Source organism: Anabrus simplex, chromosome 2 (assembly GCF_040414725.1).
Source record: "Anabrus simplex isolate iqAnaSimp1 chromosome 2, ASM4041472v1, whole genome shotgun sequence".
Classification (NCBI taxonomy): Eukaryota; Metazoa; Arthropoda; class Insecta; order Orthoptera; family Tettigoniidae; genus Anabrus; species Anabrus simplex.
In genome coordinates this window covers 20,790,032-20,807,751 of record NC_090266.1, presented here as the reverse complement: position 1 = coordinate 20,807,751, position 17,720 = coordinate 20,790,032, and the positions used below count along the sequence as shown (strand labels likewise).

Here is a 17,720-nt window from a genome sequence, read left to right as displayed (position 1 = left end):
ACAGTACTATAGGGACTTCCTGGTGTGACAGGTATGACGTAGCATTTGGGAGAAACATCCGGATCTTGTGGACAGTGCAATAATCTTGTACGACAATGCAAAACCACATAAAGCAGAGTGTGTAGGGCAGCTACTGCGGCGTTGGGGTTGGGAAGATTTGGAGCATCCACCGTACTCTCCCAACATTTTGCCTGTGATTTTAATCTCATTCAAAAGATTAAGGAACCACAACGTGGTAGGCGGTTTGCAACACGAGAGGGCATTGCTAATGCTGTGCGCCAACAGGTGACCCAATTCACACATGGTGCGGCAAATGCAGAGGCAGATGGTATTCAGGGCCTCCCACATTGTTAGCAGCGTGTGGTGTCAGTATCTGGGGACTACTTTGAGGGTCTTTAGGCCCAGGTTTGTCATGTCAACTTTTTGTGTACTGTGTTGTCATTCTTTTGCACCGGGAAGACCATATTGCCCTGTATACTACCGTAATAAATGAGTGTGTGTTACGATATTTCAGTGCTATTTATTATCCACACATGTAGTTAACACCTTGTCCTTTCGTCTGTATATGTCACATTTTCCAACCGGACTGGTATTTTCATGAAAAACGACAGTTGCCATGACTTTTGCCCCAACCCTCGTATTTTACAATCATAACACTAATCATACTACTCTATGAAGCCATTTCATCCCTGCCTTCCCACTACACCATTTCAGGTCTACTTTCATCTATTCCTACTGCTATGACAATGGGGTTTATTTACCATCCTTTCCATTTCCTCAGTGTAATTTCACCGACATAATTTTCCTCCTCCCCATGAGCTTGGCTCTTCGCTACACCACCAGGAAGATTTCCTTTTACGTTGAGGAGACTTTCAAAATATTCCCGTATTCTGCTTGGTGATGGACGTGAGTGAGTGAGGCTCCACAGTAATCAAGTGATTTGAAGGTGTTATACAGCAGTGAGAGTGACAAAAATTTGCGGAAGTGTAACATTTGTATTTACCAATCAATATACACACACGTTTTGCTGGTATTGATCTTCTTTTTCTTCCAAATTCGCATTGTAAAGAAAATGGGTCGCCGAAACAACGGAGTTGGAAGCCCAGCCATTACCAGTGCTGCCAACGTAGACCGCCTCGTGAAGTGCGCGCTGGACGACTTCATTAACTCGGACAGCTTCCTTGAAAAAATTGTGCAGGCCATCTCGACCCGCATAACAGAAGTGGTCATAAAGGAACTTGAAAAAAGTTTAAAATTTAATATCGAAGCGTTGTCAGAGTTAACTGATAAACTTGATAAGAAGGAGGCGGAAATTCGCAAACTGAAGGAGGATATGGACGCTAAGTGTGATTCATTGGAGCAATATAGCAGGAGAAATAATGTAAGAATTTTCGGCATTCCTGAAAGTTCGAACGAAAACTGCGATGAACTAGTGCTCAACGTGTGCAAAGCAGTAGGTGCAGATGTGAGACTTAATGACATCGATAGGTGTCACAGAGTAGGACCTCGATCTCCAGGAAAAACACGACCTATCCTAGTGAAATTTGTGTCTTATCGCTCACGGCAGGACGTTTTCACGAAGAAAAGGAAACTGAAAGGATCATCTACAACAATCCGTGAAGATCTTACGACTGTCAGAATGTCCATCTTGAAGACAGCTATCCAGCGTTTTGGACTTACAAACACTTGGACTGATTCAGGAGACATCATAATCAAGAAGGCGGACGGGATGAAATTAAGAGTTTGCCAGTTAAAGGAACTTCCTATGGCATAAGGTTCTGTTGCAGTGCTGCTTTATCACTTGACAATGTGAGTCTACTTCCCATCCTTTACCGAAAGTCACAGCCGAGAAGCTATCTTTTTATTTAGTTTAAGAAAATCTATCTATCTATCTATCTATCTATCTATCTATCTATCTATCTATCTATCATCTGTCTATCTATCTATCCATCCATTTACCGTATTAATTGTTCTTAATATCGATTAGCTTATCTGTCTTCTTATCCTACCATCTGTCGATTGACTTACTCTTTAATCACTTTCCTAACTGGTTCAAATTTAAATCGTCATTCTTCTTCTTCTTCTTCTTCTTCTTCTTCTTCTTCTTCTTCTCCCCATGGTCCTTCTTCTTCCTCTTCTTATTATCATTATTGATTATTATTATTATTATTATTATTATTATTATTATTATTATTATTATTATTATTAGTATTATTCATCAGTAGTGTTAGAAAGTACTCAGCTGTGGTTTTCCTGCATAGTTATCCTTATCCCTATCCCCATTTTGCAATGTTTTTCACCAACAGTAAACTCATGAAAACTGAACATTTCGTCAATGTGATATACTTCTGGAATTGGACAAATTAATTGTAAATATTAGTAGGTTTATCTATATTATTATTATTATTATTATTATTATTATTGATTATTTTTATTATTATTATTATTATTATTATTATTATTATTGATTATTTTTATTATTATTATTATTATTGAAATTGTAATTCGTTCTTTGTTGTATGTTAATTTCTTCGCAGGAAGCAAAATGTTAATTTATACTGTGTATTATAATAGTTATTTTTATGTACAGCAGGATAGCATAGTACCGTAGTAATTTGTTTCATTCTCTTTTTTCATTTATTCAGTATGTTATATATTTTTATGTTAATTATGTATTTCACTGGTTAAGTGTAAGACAGGGACACGTGTCCCTAACTTTGCCAGTTAAAATAAATCATGTCTATCTGTCTATCTACCTGTCCAGTGATTCCCTGGGATCTATTATCATTTCACCTGAATTACCCAAAACACTGTTCATTTCCTTTTTCCCTTCCTTCTTAAGATTCTTTATTACTGTCCAGAAAGGTTTCCCTGCTGCTTGACCTAGCCTTTCCACGTTATTACAAAAATCTTCCCATAACTTCTTTTTGGATTCAACAACATTTGTTTTGCTCTGTTCATTTCATCTATGTACAATTCCCTGTCTGCCTCGGTCCTTGTTTGGAGCCATTTCTGATAAGCCTTCTTTTTACGTTTACAAGCTACTCTCACTTCATCATTTCACCAAGATGTTTGCTTTTTCCCATCTTTACACACGGTCGTTCCTAGGCATTTCGTTGCTGTTTCTACTACAGCATCCCTGTATGCCACCTATTCTCTTTCTATATCCTGAACGTGCTTACTGTCTATTGTTCGAAACTTCTCACTGATCATATCCATGTACTTCTAATTTCCTCATCCTGGAGATTTTCTACCCTTATTTGTTTGCAGCCAGATTTCACTTTCTCTATCCTAGGCCTAGAGATACTTAGTTCACAACAGCTCGTCGAAAAATCCCTGGAAAACTCATACATTCCTAACAGACTTCCTGATTTTGAAATCAGTTCAGATATAGTCTATTATGGATCTGGTACCCCTAGCCTCCCATGTGTAGCGGTGAATAGCCTTTGCTTGAAGACTGTATGCATAACTGCTAAACCCATACTAGCACAGAAGTCCAGCAAATGCTTCCCATTCCCATTAGGTTCCATATCTTCCCCAGATTTACCAGTCACACCCTTCTGTATCCTTCAGTTCTGTTTCAAACTCTTGCACTGAAATTGCCCATTAAAACTATCCTATCCTTGCTGTTGACCCTGACTATGATGTCACTCAATGCTTCATAAAAATTGTCAACTTCATTCTCATCTGCACCCTTACATGGTGATTACACCGAGACATTTCTCATCCTAATTCCTCCAACTGCCAAATCTACCTGCATCATTCACCCATTTACGTGCCTAACACAAACTATGTTGCGTGCAATAGTATTCCTGATAAACAGCCCTACCTCAGACTCTGCCCTTCCCTTTTTAACACCCTTCAAGTACACTTTATAATCTCCTATCTCTTCCTCTTTATCTCCCCTTACCCGAATATCACTCCTAGCACATCCAGTTCTACTTTCTTTCTTCCATGAGCCACATTAATATTGATAGCTCCCCATCGAATTCCATTTAGTTTGCCAAGTTGTTTCCAAGGGGTCCCTCCCGTGTCAAAATTGAGTAGGATTTCGTTACTCCCATAGGTCCGAGGCTTGCTTAAAACGTTCTGAGCTCGGTAAATTCATGAAGCAGGATGCTACCCTACTTGCACATAGTCCAAGTGAGGATATCTCCTCTAACGGGTTAGGGACCACGGTGGTTTGTATAGTCCTACCCTCCTGAGCACAAGGAGGGTCATGACTTAGAATATGTCCGAGATGCTCACTCCCATTCCATAGCAGCTGGTATCCAGTCTCTCAGGACCACTTACTAGGCCGCTCAGCCATTGTCCATGGTTCGCGAACTAGGAAGCGACTACAGTAACCCATACTATGAACCATTTGTGAATAAATATACATTTAATTTTACTTGAAGTTGCAACGTGGCGATAATCAACACCACTGCGTTGCATAAGTCATAAATCCTACAGAGACATCAGCTCGTACCGTTTATTCCACTGGCAAATACCGTATAATCTTGAATACCACCCGCCACCGAATAAGACCCGTACCCTTATTTTGAAAGAACCAATTTTAAAAAATAAAGTGATGTCAAAATTATTTTCGATAATTTACGGTTCCATGCTGTCAAAATCCACGAACACAGCAGCTGAACTTCCGAGAGCTGTATAGGACCAGTTGGCGTCAGTGTGTGATTATCAGCCACCATCCATTCTGTATAGAGCTGCTTCAAGGCTGCTTTAAATGGACGGTTCACGTAGACATCCAGCGGCTGTATCATAGACGTCATCCCGCCCGGAATGACTGCTAGGTTGGTTTTCCCATCCTTGATATGTTTCTTCACAGCATGTGTTGTGTGGCCGGGGTAACTGTCGAGAACAAGCAAGCTCTTTTGTCCCAATAATGCACCAGGGCGAGGTTGCCAGACACACTTTATCCAGTCTTCCACAAGTGAACTGTCCATCCAGCCGGAGTTCTAAGATCTGACGATAACACCAGCGGGTAGTTTTTTAGGAAGCGTCCTTCGTTTGAGAACAATGTACGGCGGCAATTTGGTTCCGTCGGCGAGAATACACAACATTACCGTACACCGTTGTTTTTCATTACCACCTGTTCTAATAGTAACACTTTTTGCAATTCACAGTCCTGTCCACCAGCATTTCAAAGTTCTACAATCACCACTACATGTTAATAGTACATTTTTCTTCTTTCTCCAATCGCGAATACACAACTCGTCAATATCGTATTTCCTACCGTCGGCACGATTTCCAATAATTTCGGCTTCCTGAACTACCGGTACTTTCAGTTTCTCACTCGCAGTGAAAGATCGCAAACGCTTTGGGGAATTCATGTTAATACTCTGAGAACGTGCGGTAGACTGACGCCAAGCACGGAAGTAGCGTATACTAAGAGCTGAGAGAGAGTATTTGCCAAGCCGCGCCGGCGGTGATGCCCGATTTACGCGCATTCGGAAAGATAAATTTCCGAAAATTTTAAATAAAACCCACACCCAATTTTGGAAGCGATATTTTCGAAAAAACAGTGCTGGTGGTGCTCGAGATTATACGGTATATCACAATTTAGAGCACACTTCACATTTCAAATCTTTCCTTAAGTGTCAGTTTAAATACTTTAAATACTTAACACCATTAAATGATCACTTTATCTCAGAGATTACCTTTATTCTTAAGCTATTATTATTATTATTATTATTATTATTATTATTATTATTATTATTATTATTATCAATTTAGGAAGGCTCGGCTTGTGCCGGTAACATAATGGGCTGACTCGGCCAAAGCAAGGAGTCACCCTCTTGATTATGAAACTACAGGTACATATATGTACAAATATTTACAACAGAAATAATTACAGCATATACATTTATACAATAAATACAAACAACTTCAGACATCTTATGTCCCCGTTTTGGGAATCTGTTCTTCAGTATTACTGGAACTGCGGCCTGGAACTTCATGCTGTTTGGCGTGAGTCAGAGGAAAAGTCGTTCCTAGGAACTTTCTCACAATGTGGCAAGTGCTCAGGAGGGTAGCTTTCTGTAATTCTACGTATGTGTGATGATGCAGGTTTAATGCGGCCAGAGAGTTGTGCAAGCATTTAGGAATAACACCGGTACATGATATTACTATTGGAACTGTGGTGACCGACTCTAGTTTCCACAGGCGTTGTATTTCTATTGCCAGTTCTGTGTATTTTGATATCTTTGTGGCTATTGTTGTTTGCAGATTGGAGGTATTTGGACAAGCAATTTCTATAAGGGATGCGGATCTTTTCGATTTATCGATTAGAATAATATCTGGCCTATTGTTGCTGAGCGTGACATCGGTTATGACTTCTCGGTCCCATAGTAGTTTATATGAAGAGTTTTCGAGAATGGGTGGAGGTGTATATTTCCAATATGCAGTTGATGACTGAAGAAATCCACATTTTACAGAAAGTTTCAGGTGAATGATTTTTGCTACCTGATCATGTCGGTGCTTATAATCGGTGTTGGCCAAGTGTGGGCAACCAGAGATGACGTGCTGTATGCTCTCTGTAGTTCTGGAACAGCGGCGGCAGTTGTCTGAGACAACTGTTGGATCCTTCATGATAAATCTACGGTAGTTCCGTGTAGCAATTACTTGATCATGGATGGCCAGAACAAATCCTTCTGTTTCTGGGAAAAGACCGGAGTAGGTCAGCCAAGCGTGCGACGCAGGTTTGTCGATATGAGGCTGATCCAGTTCATGGGGGTATTTCCCGTGAAGAGGTTTTTGCTTCCACATGGCCATATTCATCTCTTTTGTAGGTGGGGTAGAAACAGGCATTTCTGGCGACGACAGATTGAGAGGTGTATAGTTTATATCAGCTCTGCAAACAGCATGATGAAGACACGATGTATCAGCTCTCGAGTGGAAATATTCTCTTAGACTTGATATCTGATTGCTATGTAAATTGACAATGGATAAAAAGCCCCTACCACCTTCTGATCTCGGGAGTGTAAGACGTTCGGTTGCAGATTTAGGATGGTGCATATGGTACCGGGTGAGTGAAACTGCTGTTTTCGTTTGTAACTGCTGAAGTTCTGTTTGGGTCCATTTTATGATACCAAAGGAGTATGTGAGCAGTGGTACGGCATACGTATTGACTGCTTTGGTAAGATGTTTAGCTGTCAGTTTTGATGATAGTACCTTGTTGAGACGTGTTATATATTTTTGCGTGACATTTCTCTTGATGTCGGCATGTTTCATACGAGTGCTCTGATGAAAACCGAGGTATTTGTACATTTCTTCTTCCTCCAGCTGTTGTATGGATTCGTTGCTTAAACTCGAAGGTGTCCCTTGTGCTGAGTAGGATCCTCTGATGACAGTTTGGGTTCTGCATTTGTCCAATCCAAACCGCATGCCTATATCTGAAGAAAACGTCTTGGTAATTGAGAAGAGATGTTGGAGATGGGGTTTGGTAGAGGCATACAGCTTAATGTCATCCATATAGAGTAGGTGGCTGATTTTGAATAGTTCTTCTCGCTTATTCTTAATGCTAAATCCATACCCACTTGTGTTCAGTAGGTAGGATAGTGGATTTAATGCCATGCAGAACCATAATGGACTCAGTGAGTCCCCTTGAAAGATCCCTCGTCGTATTGGTATGGGCCTTGTTGCAACACTGCAGTTTCTTAGAGAAACGTGAAGTGAGGTGTTCCAGTCTGCCATTACCGTCTTCATGAAGTGAATGACTGAGGGGTCAACTTTATATAGTTCCAGAACATGTATGAGCCAAGTGTGTGGTACTGAATCAAAGGCCTTTTGGTAGTCAATGAAGCACGTGTATAGGTTCCTGGATTTATGGTGTGCTTGTTCCAGGACCACAGTGTCGATAATCAGTTGCTCCTTGCACCCCTTGGTATTCTTCTTGCAACCCTTTTGCTCCTCGGCAATGATGTAGTTTTCCTCGCAGTGTTTCAGAATTCTGTTGGCTATTATAGATGTAAATATCTTATATAGAGTAGATAGACATGTTATAGGCAGATACTTCGCTGGATTTTGCAGATTTTCATCCTTTGGTTTGAGATATGTGATGCCAGTGCACAGGAAAGCTGGGAATGTTGCCGGGTTGTCTAAAAATTTCTGGAAATGTCGAGCCAGATGGAAATGAGTACATGTAAATTTCTTGTAGTAATAATTGTGTATGCGGGCGAGTTGGCCGTGCGCGTAGAGGCGCGCGGCTGTGAGCTTGCATCCGGGAGATAGTAGGTTCGAATCCCACTATCGGCAGCCCTGAAAATGGTTTTCCGTGGTTTCCCATTTTCACACCAGGCAAATGCTGGGGCTGTACCTTAATTAAGGCCACGGCCGCTTCCTTCCAACTCCTAGGCCTTTCCTGTCCCATCGTCGCCATAAGACCTATCTGTGTCGGTGCGACGTAAAGCCCCTAGCAAAAAAAAAATAATTGTGTATGCGATCAATGCCTGGAGCCTTCCAGTTCTGCAGTTTCTTGATGCTCTGTTGTATTTCTCCGATCTCAACAGCCTTGGTTGCCATATGCTTCACTTCATTAGTTCTGTCTTTCAGTTCACTGATCCAGTCGGCTTCCTCATTGTGCTCTGTTGGGTTCGACCATACTCCCGACCAATAGCTGTGAATTTTTTCTTCGCTGGGCGTATTTCCATCTTGTGCTGCATCTTGTGTTCTCTCGTTCAGATTGTTGTAGAACTGTTTCTCATTTCTTTCGAACATTGCATTCTGTGATTTTCTCTCTGTGGTGTTTTGGTATCTTTTGAGGCGCTTGGATAATGCGGCCAACTTTTGCTTCATGGTTTCGAGGGTTTCTTGTAGTACTGTGCTTCCAGGTTCCTCCAGACTCTGCCTTGAACTGATTTTCAGAATTCGAATAATTTTGTTATTTAGGCGTTTCCCTCTTACTCCATTCTTGTATTGCTGCAGGCGATTCACGTCCTGGCGGATTTGGATGATGCGTTCTTTCAGGCGTTTTGCCCAAGGTGGTTCTCTCAATCTTTTCTTGACAGACTTATTGTTAGGCAAAAATGGCTTTCCATTGTTCAGTCATACTGCGGCAAGTGCTGCACAGTATATAGCAGTATGTACTTCAGGGAACGTCTGATGCTCTTTCAGATATTCTGGCAAGACTTTCGAATTAAGATCTTCAATGATTTTCCCAAACTTTTTGGATGATTGCTGCCTTGGCAGTATGGGTCGTTGTGTAGGATCGGTACCATAATATTCTAGAAGGGCCTTGTAGAATTCAACATGTGTCTTGTCATGGAGGTCAGAGTTATCTGAAAGTATCATTTCGGGAGTACTTGTATGTACGGTTATATCAGTATCAGGTGGACTGTTAACCGTTGAGTCAGACTCGGTACTTTCAAGATGTGGAAAGAGTTCTTGTGTTACTTCTTGTCTGATTCTACTAAGAACAGGACCCGGGATCAAATTGTTCTTGATGATTGATCTTCGTTGATCTGCAATGCGCTGTTCAGTAACTTTCATTGTTGGGTACTGATTTGTAAAGGCTGTGTGTAGTTGTTGCCTATATCCTGCAATTTCAGTTTCAAGACGAGTTATTCGAAGATATGCCCGCATCATAAATTCATTCATATCATTGTTCCATTTAATGCGTTTTTTGGGCTTACTGATACGAGAGGTCGTACTTGGCACAAAAGCACTCGCACCAGGTGCGGTATGATAATCAGGTTCTTGTGTTCCGCCATGATCATCTTGAGCTACTGTAGCTTGTTCGGGTGACCCGATGGGAGGCCAGCAGCTCACACTCCCACCACCACCGGCTCGCATGCTGTCATCTCTAGCGGTGGCTCCAGAGATGCCCTGGGGCACCCCAGGCAGCGGCATTTTCCGAGGCACAGTTTTAGAACTCTTCATAGTTGATTTTTGCTTTTTATAACCTACAGCCAGGTGATGTGATGTTCAGCCGCTCCATTGGAGACAGACGCTGACCACTTTGCCGCTTGCTGCAAGTCAGACGCAAAGTGGATTTGGGTCGGTTCTTCCGCCCTCTCTGCCATTGGGATATGTCCTCTTCTGCCGTTGAAGCCGTTGACCATTTTTCCTGACACCTCAGTTGATCCGCGGGTGCTTATTTGGCGAAGCCTTATTTGCACCTGTCCTGCATATCTACAGGAGCTTCCCCTATCAGCCATTGGGACGCGCCGTGTCGGGGTTGAGGGCCCCCACCCCAGTGTCTTACGCAGGGTTATGCCTAGCTCTTACTAAATTCAGAGCTAAACCCCCACGTAAGCTGACCGGGCACGGTTATTATTATTATTATTATTATTATTATTATTATTATTATTATTATTATTATTATTATTATTATTATTATTCACCACTCATATATCTTAACTGAAGTAAATGCACAGATGACCCTTCGTAAACGTAGTGAATGTTTCGACAAAAGCCTAGCCTCTTTCCATGAAATAAAAATCATCAGTCATCATAGCAAATGAATTATTTAAATGTGGATTGACGTGAGGGAGTTGTATCTTTGGTGGTAATTATTAGAAACGACGTTGGTCTCATAGAGTACTACAGTAGGCTGCTTTCTAGGAGATTGAATGAAAAACTATAATTTAAATTATCAGGTGACAACATTCGAATCTCCGTCCGATGTTCTTGTGACTCTGTTAGATCCATCCTTGGTAGTGCGGTAGCGCTATACATTTAGAAGCACATGTTGACTGTGTGGAACTCCTCTTCATTATGGTATTCCTGATACTTTACTGCATCTTAAAGTCAATTCACACAGATGGAGTCCTCTAATTTCCTATGTGGCAAGAAATCTTCATGCACTGAAAATTAACAAATAAATTACCATCTACATACAACCTGTCATATTATTTATGAAGTAAATTGGTTTGAAACTTAACACAATTGAATAAACCATACGGCTTGTATAAATTGAAGTGTTTTTTACAACGCGAAGCTCAAGTAAAAGTCTCATCCGAGCTCTGTTCAAATGGAAGCAGACTCTCGTACTTTGCCAGTACAATATCAGCAGATCGCTGCAAGAGATTTAATAAGTCACAGGAGAGCCCAAAGTAAAAAGAGTTCCGCACAACACAGCTTATATTACCTCATGTAATGGAGGTGTGTGTCTGTAACACGCTTACAATTGGTCACTCGTAAGATTTAGTAATGACTTATTGGTTCGTGCCTGTTCTTCCTGAAGGTTCCATTCTTCACTTGTGCGGACAATCTAGCCTTGAAACTCCTCGTTCGCCGATAAACTTGTTGCCTTCACTCGGGGATATTGGAGCACAGTCCAGACTTAAACGGGTTTTTAGCACGCTCATAGAGCGGGTCTCCACTGCCCTACTTGTAGATGTTGAATAAAATTGAACCAAATGACAAAACTTAACAGCTATCATTCCTCTTGCACATTATTTCTTTAATTATGTCCATTAATGTGATGGGGACAGTACTAAGTGCCTCTCTTCAGATCTACATCAGACACAGCTTACTGTAGATCTCTCTAATTATCTCACTGCCAACATCACAGTAGATCTACTCTGCTCAAAGACCTTCATGGTAGATGTAGACTTTTCTCTGATGGTTTTGTAAGAGTTTTCTTCTGAAAAATAAGTCTGGCTGTGCATTGCTTTGGCTGTGTTATCCGCCTGCTGCACCAGGTCCATGTCATAGTCCTGAAGCTAGTCTCATGTGTGTACCTATTTGCCTCTTTTGTCTTCAGTTTGAGCCCTTTTCATTGTTGATTTTTTATTTTCTGTCAACCTCATGGTGTAGGAATAGCATGTCTGCCACGTACCTGTAGGTTCCTGGTTTGATTCCTGGATTACGGGCTGGAACAGTGTTAACTTGGTTTTGAGAGACCAACAGAGGAGCTATCTGATATGTGAGGCAGCAGATCCAGTCACCCAAGCGAAAGATGACTGTTGAGATTGTCATGTGGGCAGTCCAAGGCCCTTAATGGGCTGTACTGTAATTAGATTAACACTTCAAACTGTTCCCGTTACGCTGAAGCTTATTAACCCCCCAGCGTCGCAGCCAATTAAAGAGGTTCCTACCCCGCGGCCAGATGAGATTTCAACTACGTGCGACTGATATACATTGGTTCACTTAAAGCGTTACTACAAGTGTAAGAGTAGCCAGATATTCACGAAATTTGGAATTCCTTAGAATTCCTTATGTTAGTACTATGTACATGCAGATAATTACATAATTGTTTCCCATTTCCTTAATAATTTAGTTTTGTGTGATAGAGTTTGAAGCACTATTCGAGACAGAGGCCCAAGTCACACACCTGGCAACAGTTACACCGACGTCTTCTTTTCGCAGTGTTTTGAGCACACGATACGTCTCTGAGGTTTGTATTTCTCACTCTTGGGTTCTAATTTCCTGATAAAATGTCTTTCCTGCAACCTTGGAACTGTATTATCTGATGCACGCCGGCCTTGAATATTTCGTTCCTCGCCCGAGCGAGAGTATTTTGTAAACAAACCTTCCACCAGCTGAACCCGATAAGATAACTGCTCAATGTTTGTCCCTGTGACTTGCCTGAATGTTATTAGAGAATATGGGAATCAGAATTCACTGTTGAACACTTCCCTTTGACCTGTGTAATTATCTATAGTCTCCCACACGAAATTTCCAAGTACAGGTTCGTCCTCATCGTTACTCTCATCATTTACCACTGCATCCGCCATAGCCACATAATCTATTTCATTATCACTGCTGCTCATACTGTCGCTACTACTTCCGACTAAACTTTCATCTGAATTATACAATGTTTCAAGCACGTTACTGTCGGTCAAACCATGGCTGAGCGCGGTGCGTCACACAGACTGATGAAGCTGCAGCGAGACCGAAAGCAGCAGGATGAAACTGAATGAGGGGAATAACATTTATGACAAAACAAACCAACTCGATACATATTTCAGATAAAAGGTCGAGACATCATCTTTCAAACGAGATATATACCATGAACAACAGGTTCTCATATCGTACGGCAGAAAGCAGCACTAACTGATACCTACACAGAGTGCTTACGGAGAGTTACGAAAATATTACAAGCCGAGAAATAAACACAAATATAATAAATAAACTGCACTCTCGATGTAAAAATAGAGCAAATAACATCACGCAAAAAGACAAACTTCTCATATTATCATTTCTTTATTTTTATTCTGTGGGAAAGAATGAAGCAAATGGACTTAAAAAAAAACAGAGATTAGTGCTCAGACTTACTTGACAAATACTTATCCTTGCAAAAACAACTACATTTTAATGATTTCCAATTCTTATATACAACACTGATAAACCCAAAAATATCTTCTTGGAAACAAAACAATTTGCATATCCATAACTCCAAGACTCTTCGTGCTATAGCCGTAAATGCAAAACCATGTATGGGTCTATACTACGTACAGACGTCGGCGGCTACGGAAGGAAAGAGGGTCTATACCACGTGTAGAGGTCGGTGCTGAGAGGTTAAAACATCAAATGAAATCAAACAGTGTGTGGATACATGTTTGTTACAGGTAGATATCCGCCAACAAGTCTTAATAGTTGATTTGTCGTATCGGATATATCAGTTTGTGCAAAGAAAATAAACCACCTTCGCTGTATGGATAACACCTTATAAGTGCCAAAGATCGGGTGAAATTAATGACTATTATGGTGAGATTAGACACCCAGAGTAGAATATACAGCTTGGAAATAAGACATTAAAGTCATAATCATGATTGCGAACTATGCTAACAACACCTTTGACTTGTGAAACTGGCTGAATACGACACTGTCAAACTTTTTTGAATGCATGGGATCATCGTAATCTATAATCTTCATTTCCGTATTGACGAATTACACAATTAAAAATAGGAAAGAGTTTCCACCAATCAATACTTGTTTTTTTTATTGCTTATATTAAGCTACAGGACCGGTTTCGACCCCATATACAAGGTCATCTTCAGCTGAACCATGAATACATATTTATATGATGAAGCTTTGATTAAATTGCATTGTCAAAGGAATGTTATATGATGTGCATTTAGTCACATACAAATGGGGCATGTCTTATCGTGAATTGACATATATGTCAGTATGTACAATATTGCAACTGTATGTCTAAAATATTATGTTGAGGTCCTAAAATTAGTGTATAAAACATATCTTCACTTAAACTAACTTTTATATATATATATGTAAAGGATAAAATACAATATATTAAAAACATTTCGTGCACATGAACATTCGTATCTTGCTTGTTGGTCAATTCATCAACTCTCGTATTTAAGTCCCATTTACATTTGTACACTCAGCTGCTGTTCTTGGAGTTTAAAAGATATGGGTTGTAAAATTGCATGAGTAAAAGATTAGTCTTCATGTGGGATAAAACACTTTCCAATTTTAAAAAAAGGTTGCCAGATGTATGGATAAAATTCGGCTAAAATATGTTCAGCTCTGCTATGTATGTTGCCTTATGTTAGAATCAAAACTTGTTGTCCTGTGGCGTCCGTAAAATTGGGTTCAAAGTAATGGCTCCTTTCCCATTTGTAGCTGTGCAATGGTGTTATGTTTATCTGTGGAAGATAAGATTGAGCTATGAGAGATATTATGTTGGAGGAATGTCTAAAGGTTATGTGTGTAAATTTGAATATTTACTTACTATTGTTGGTTTAGCCGAGTTGCGTTTGACGTTCGAGCTTGTAGTGTACTACTTCGTGTTCTTCTTGGGCTCATACTAGCTGCTGTGAGGGGAAGGGAAGGAGGGGTAGGGAGAGTTGTTGTTGTGGGGGTAGGGGTGGAGCTGGGTGTGTTGTTTGATGTTTTTCTGTTACGTGTCACGTTCTGTTTGTCAATTAATTTAAGGTAAGAGTTTTTTAGAGCGGGGATAACTGTATTGAAGATGATGTTAGTTTTTTCTGTGATTTCATTTATGTTGTAATTTGGATTGGTGTACTGATCTAGAGTAATGTAAAATTCTTCTGTTATGTTGAGCAGGGGGCCTTTGGGGTTTATGTTTAGGATTTGCATATCGTTATCGATGTTTGTAAAACTGTGTTTATAGTCTGCGACATGTTGTCCTATTGAGGAAAAATTATTGTGTTTTACCGCATTTATGTGTTCGTTATATCGGGTTAGGAAGTTTATACCGGTGCATCTGACATAGCTTGTCTCGCAATTATTACATTTGATACGATATACCCCTGAGTGGTTGTATTTGTTGTTGCTATTGATTGTTCTGATGTTGTGTATGATGTTGGTACTATTGTGTGTAGTTCTGAAAGCTATTCTTAGGTTATGTTTTTTAAAAATGTTGGTTATGGGGTATATGTGTGCATTATTGAAGGTGAATAGTGCGTAATCTTTCTTGGATTCATCTACTTTTGTTAGTTTGGTTTTGGGTTGGGATTTTATTTTGTGCATGATTTTGTTAACCATTTCTTTCTTGTATCCATTGTTTTTAGCTATGTCATGAATTAGTTGTAATTCTTTGTTTAGATCTTCTTTTGTTAACGGTATATTGAATGCTCTGTGTATCATGCTATAGTAGGCTGCTCTTTTGTGTGTATTGGGGTGAACGGAATCCATTTTAATTGTATTTGAGGTTTGCGTGGGTTTTCTGTATATTCTGTAAGAAAGGTGGTCATCATGTCTAGTTGTCGTTATGTCCAGGTAGTTCAGATTGCGATTGTTTTCGGTTTCCATGGTAAATTTTATATGAGAATCTATTGTGTTGAGTTTATCTAATATATCAGTTTCATTTGTGGACCTATTATCGATGATGACAAAAATGTCATCAACAAATCTGCACCAAAAAAATATATTGTCTATTTTGTTGATGTATGTGTGCTCTAAATAGTCTATGTAAATTTCGGCGATTATACCAGAAGCGGGAGATCCCATCGGTAAACCCTGTTGCTGATAGATGGTATCATGAAATCTAAAGTAGTTGTTACTAATGGCAAAATTGAATAATTTAATGAACTCTTCTATTTCTAAAGTGCTTAGATTGCTGTGGCTTTTTAGGTTAGATTCAATGATTTCTATTGTTTGTTTTGTGGGAATGTTCGGGTACATGTTTACTATGATATAGATGTTGATTCCCATAGGGAATATGAAATATTTGTCATACACTAATTTTAGGACCTCAACATAATATTTTAGACATACAGTTGCAATATTGTACATACTGACATATATGCCAATTCACGATAAGACATGCCCCATTATATGTGACTAAATGCACATCATATAACATTCCTTTGACAATGCAATTTAATCAAAGCTTCATCATACAAATATGTATTCATGGTTCAGCTGACGATGACCTTGTGTATGGGGTCGAAACCGGTCCTGTAGCTTAATATAAGCAATAAAAAAACAAGTATTGATTGGTGGAAACTCTTTCCTATTTTTAATTGTGTGATTTGTCAATACGGAAATGAAGATTATAGATTACGATACCGTAGCCAACCAGGCAAAACGGAACGCATATAGATTTTGAAACTTAAAGATCAAACTAACGAATGCGATTAAAAGCATTGATTTTCTGAAGGAATGTCTAAAGAATGACTTAACACCTAAATTCTTGAGAAGATATAACAATAAATACAGGCACACCATACAAACTCGTAATACGCAAAAAAGAACAAACAAAATCTGGCTGAAAGAAGAAATAAAGTTTTTATACCGTAAAAAACAACATCTCAACAACGAACTATACCGAATACATTTAAAGGCATCTAACAAGTTACCACACAGCTATTGGGATGATTTTCAGCAGATCACGGCAGAAAAAATAAGGAACTTAGCCATCAACAAACAGAATACACTAAATAAGAAATTAGAAGCACTTAAACAACCATCCAAACCAAACCCAAAAACGGAAACTCCGAACACGAACTCTCCAACTTTTCCTAACGAAATCACTGAACACAAATTCCACTCACCCGTAAAAAATCTCACAAATACGACTTTCAACGAAATGGAAACTGTTATCTTGAGCAAGGGACCCAAGCACAATTGGGGTAACGCATCAACCTTCCAGAACATTACAACCACTATCACCGAAATAGAAAACGCCGTACAGAAAATCCCACACGAGCTACGAGATGAAGTCAGATATGATATTAAAAAAAGGCTCCCACAATATATCGACAAAATTCACAGTAACTCCCAAAACAATAACTCTACTAATAAAGAACACATAAATTCAAAGATAAAATAAAACAGAATAATCTACTGATAACGAAAGCCGACAAAGGCAATACCACAGTTATTGACAAAGACCAATACATATTAAAAACCAAAGAATGTTTTCAAGATAACACTTTCTTTATCAAACGCAAAGATCCTACTAATAACATACAAAGGAACCTCAAAATCTTATTAAAAAATACACACTTTTTTTTAACAGAAGTAGAATCCTCTAAACTTATAGTAATGAATCCTCAAATACCCACTACTAAAGCTTATCCTAAGATACATAAAGAACATATTCCAATGAGACCTGTTGTTAACTACAGAGCAAGCCCAACCATTTTTGAATAATTTTGGCAGTGGATAAAACTGTGATGCTGTACTCATTGACCTTGACTGATCTTATTTGTGATGTAGTTGTCATTTCTGATTTTGTGTCATTTTAAAATGATTGATTTAAAAAGAATCTTTTTGAAAGCTCTCATTTTAATGAATGGATTGTTATTTTCTTGATTCTTGAGTTTTGGAAGGAGACTTCCTTT

The 17,720-nt window shown here is 39.4% G+C and overlaps 1 protein-coding gene across 5 annotated transcripts in view; it reads left to right on the top strand.

The window, feature by feature from the left end:
- LOC136863885 (E3 SUMO-protein ligase PIAS3) overlaps nucleotides 1-17,720 on the top strand; it is a 566,508-nt gene that overhangs the window by 269,360 nt on the left and 279,428 nt on the right. The window lies entirely within an intron of this gene.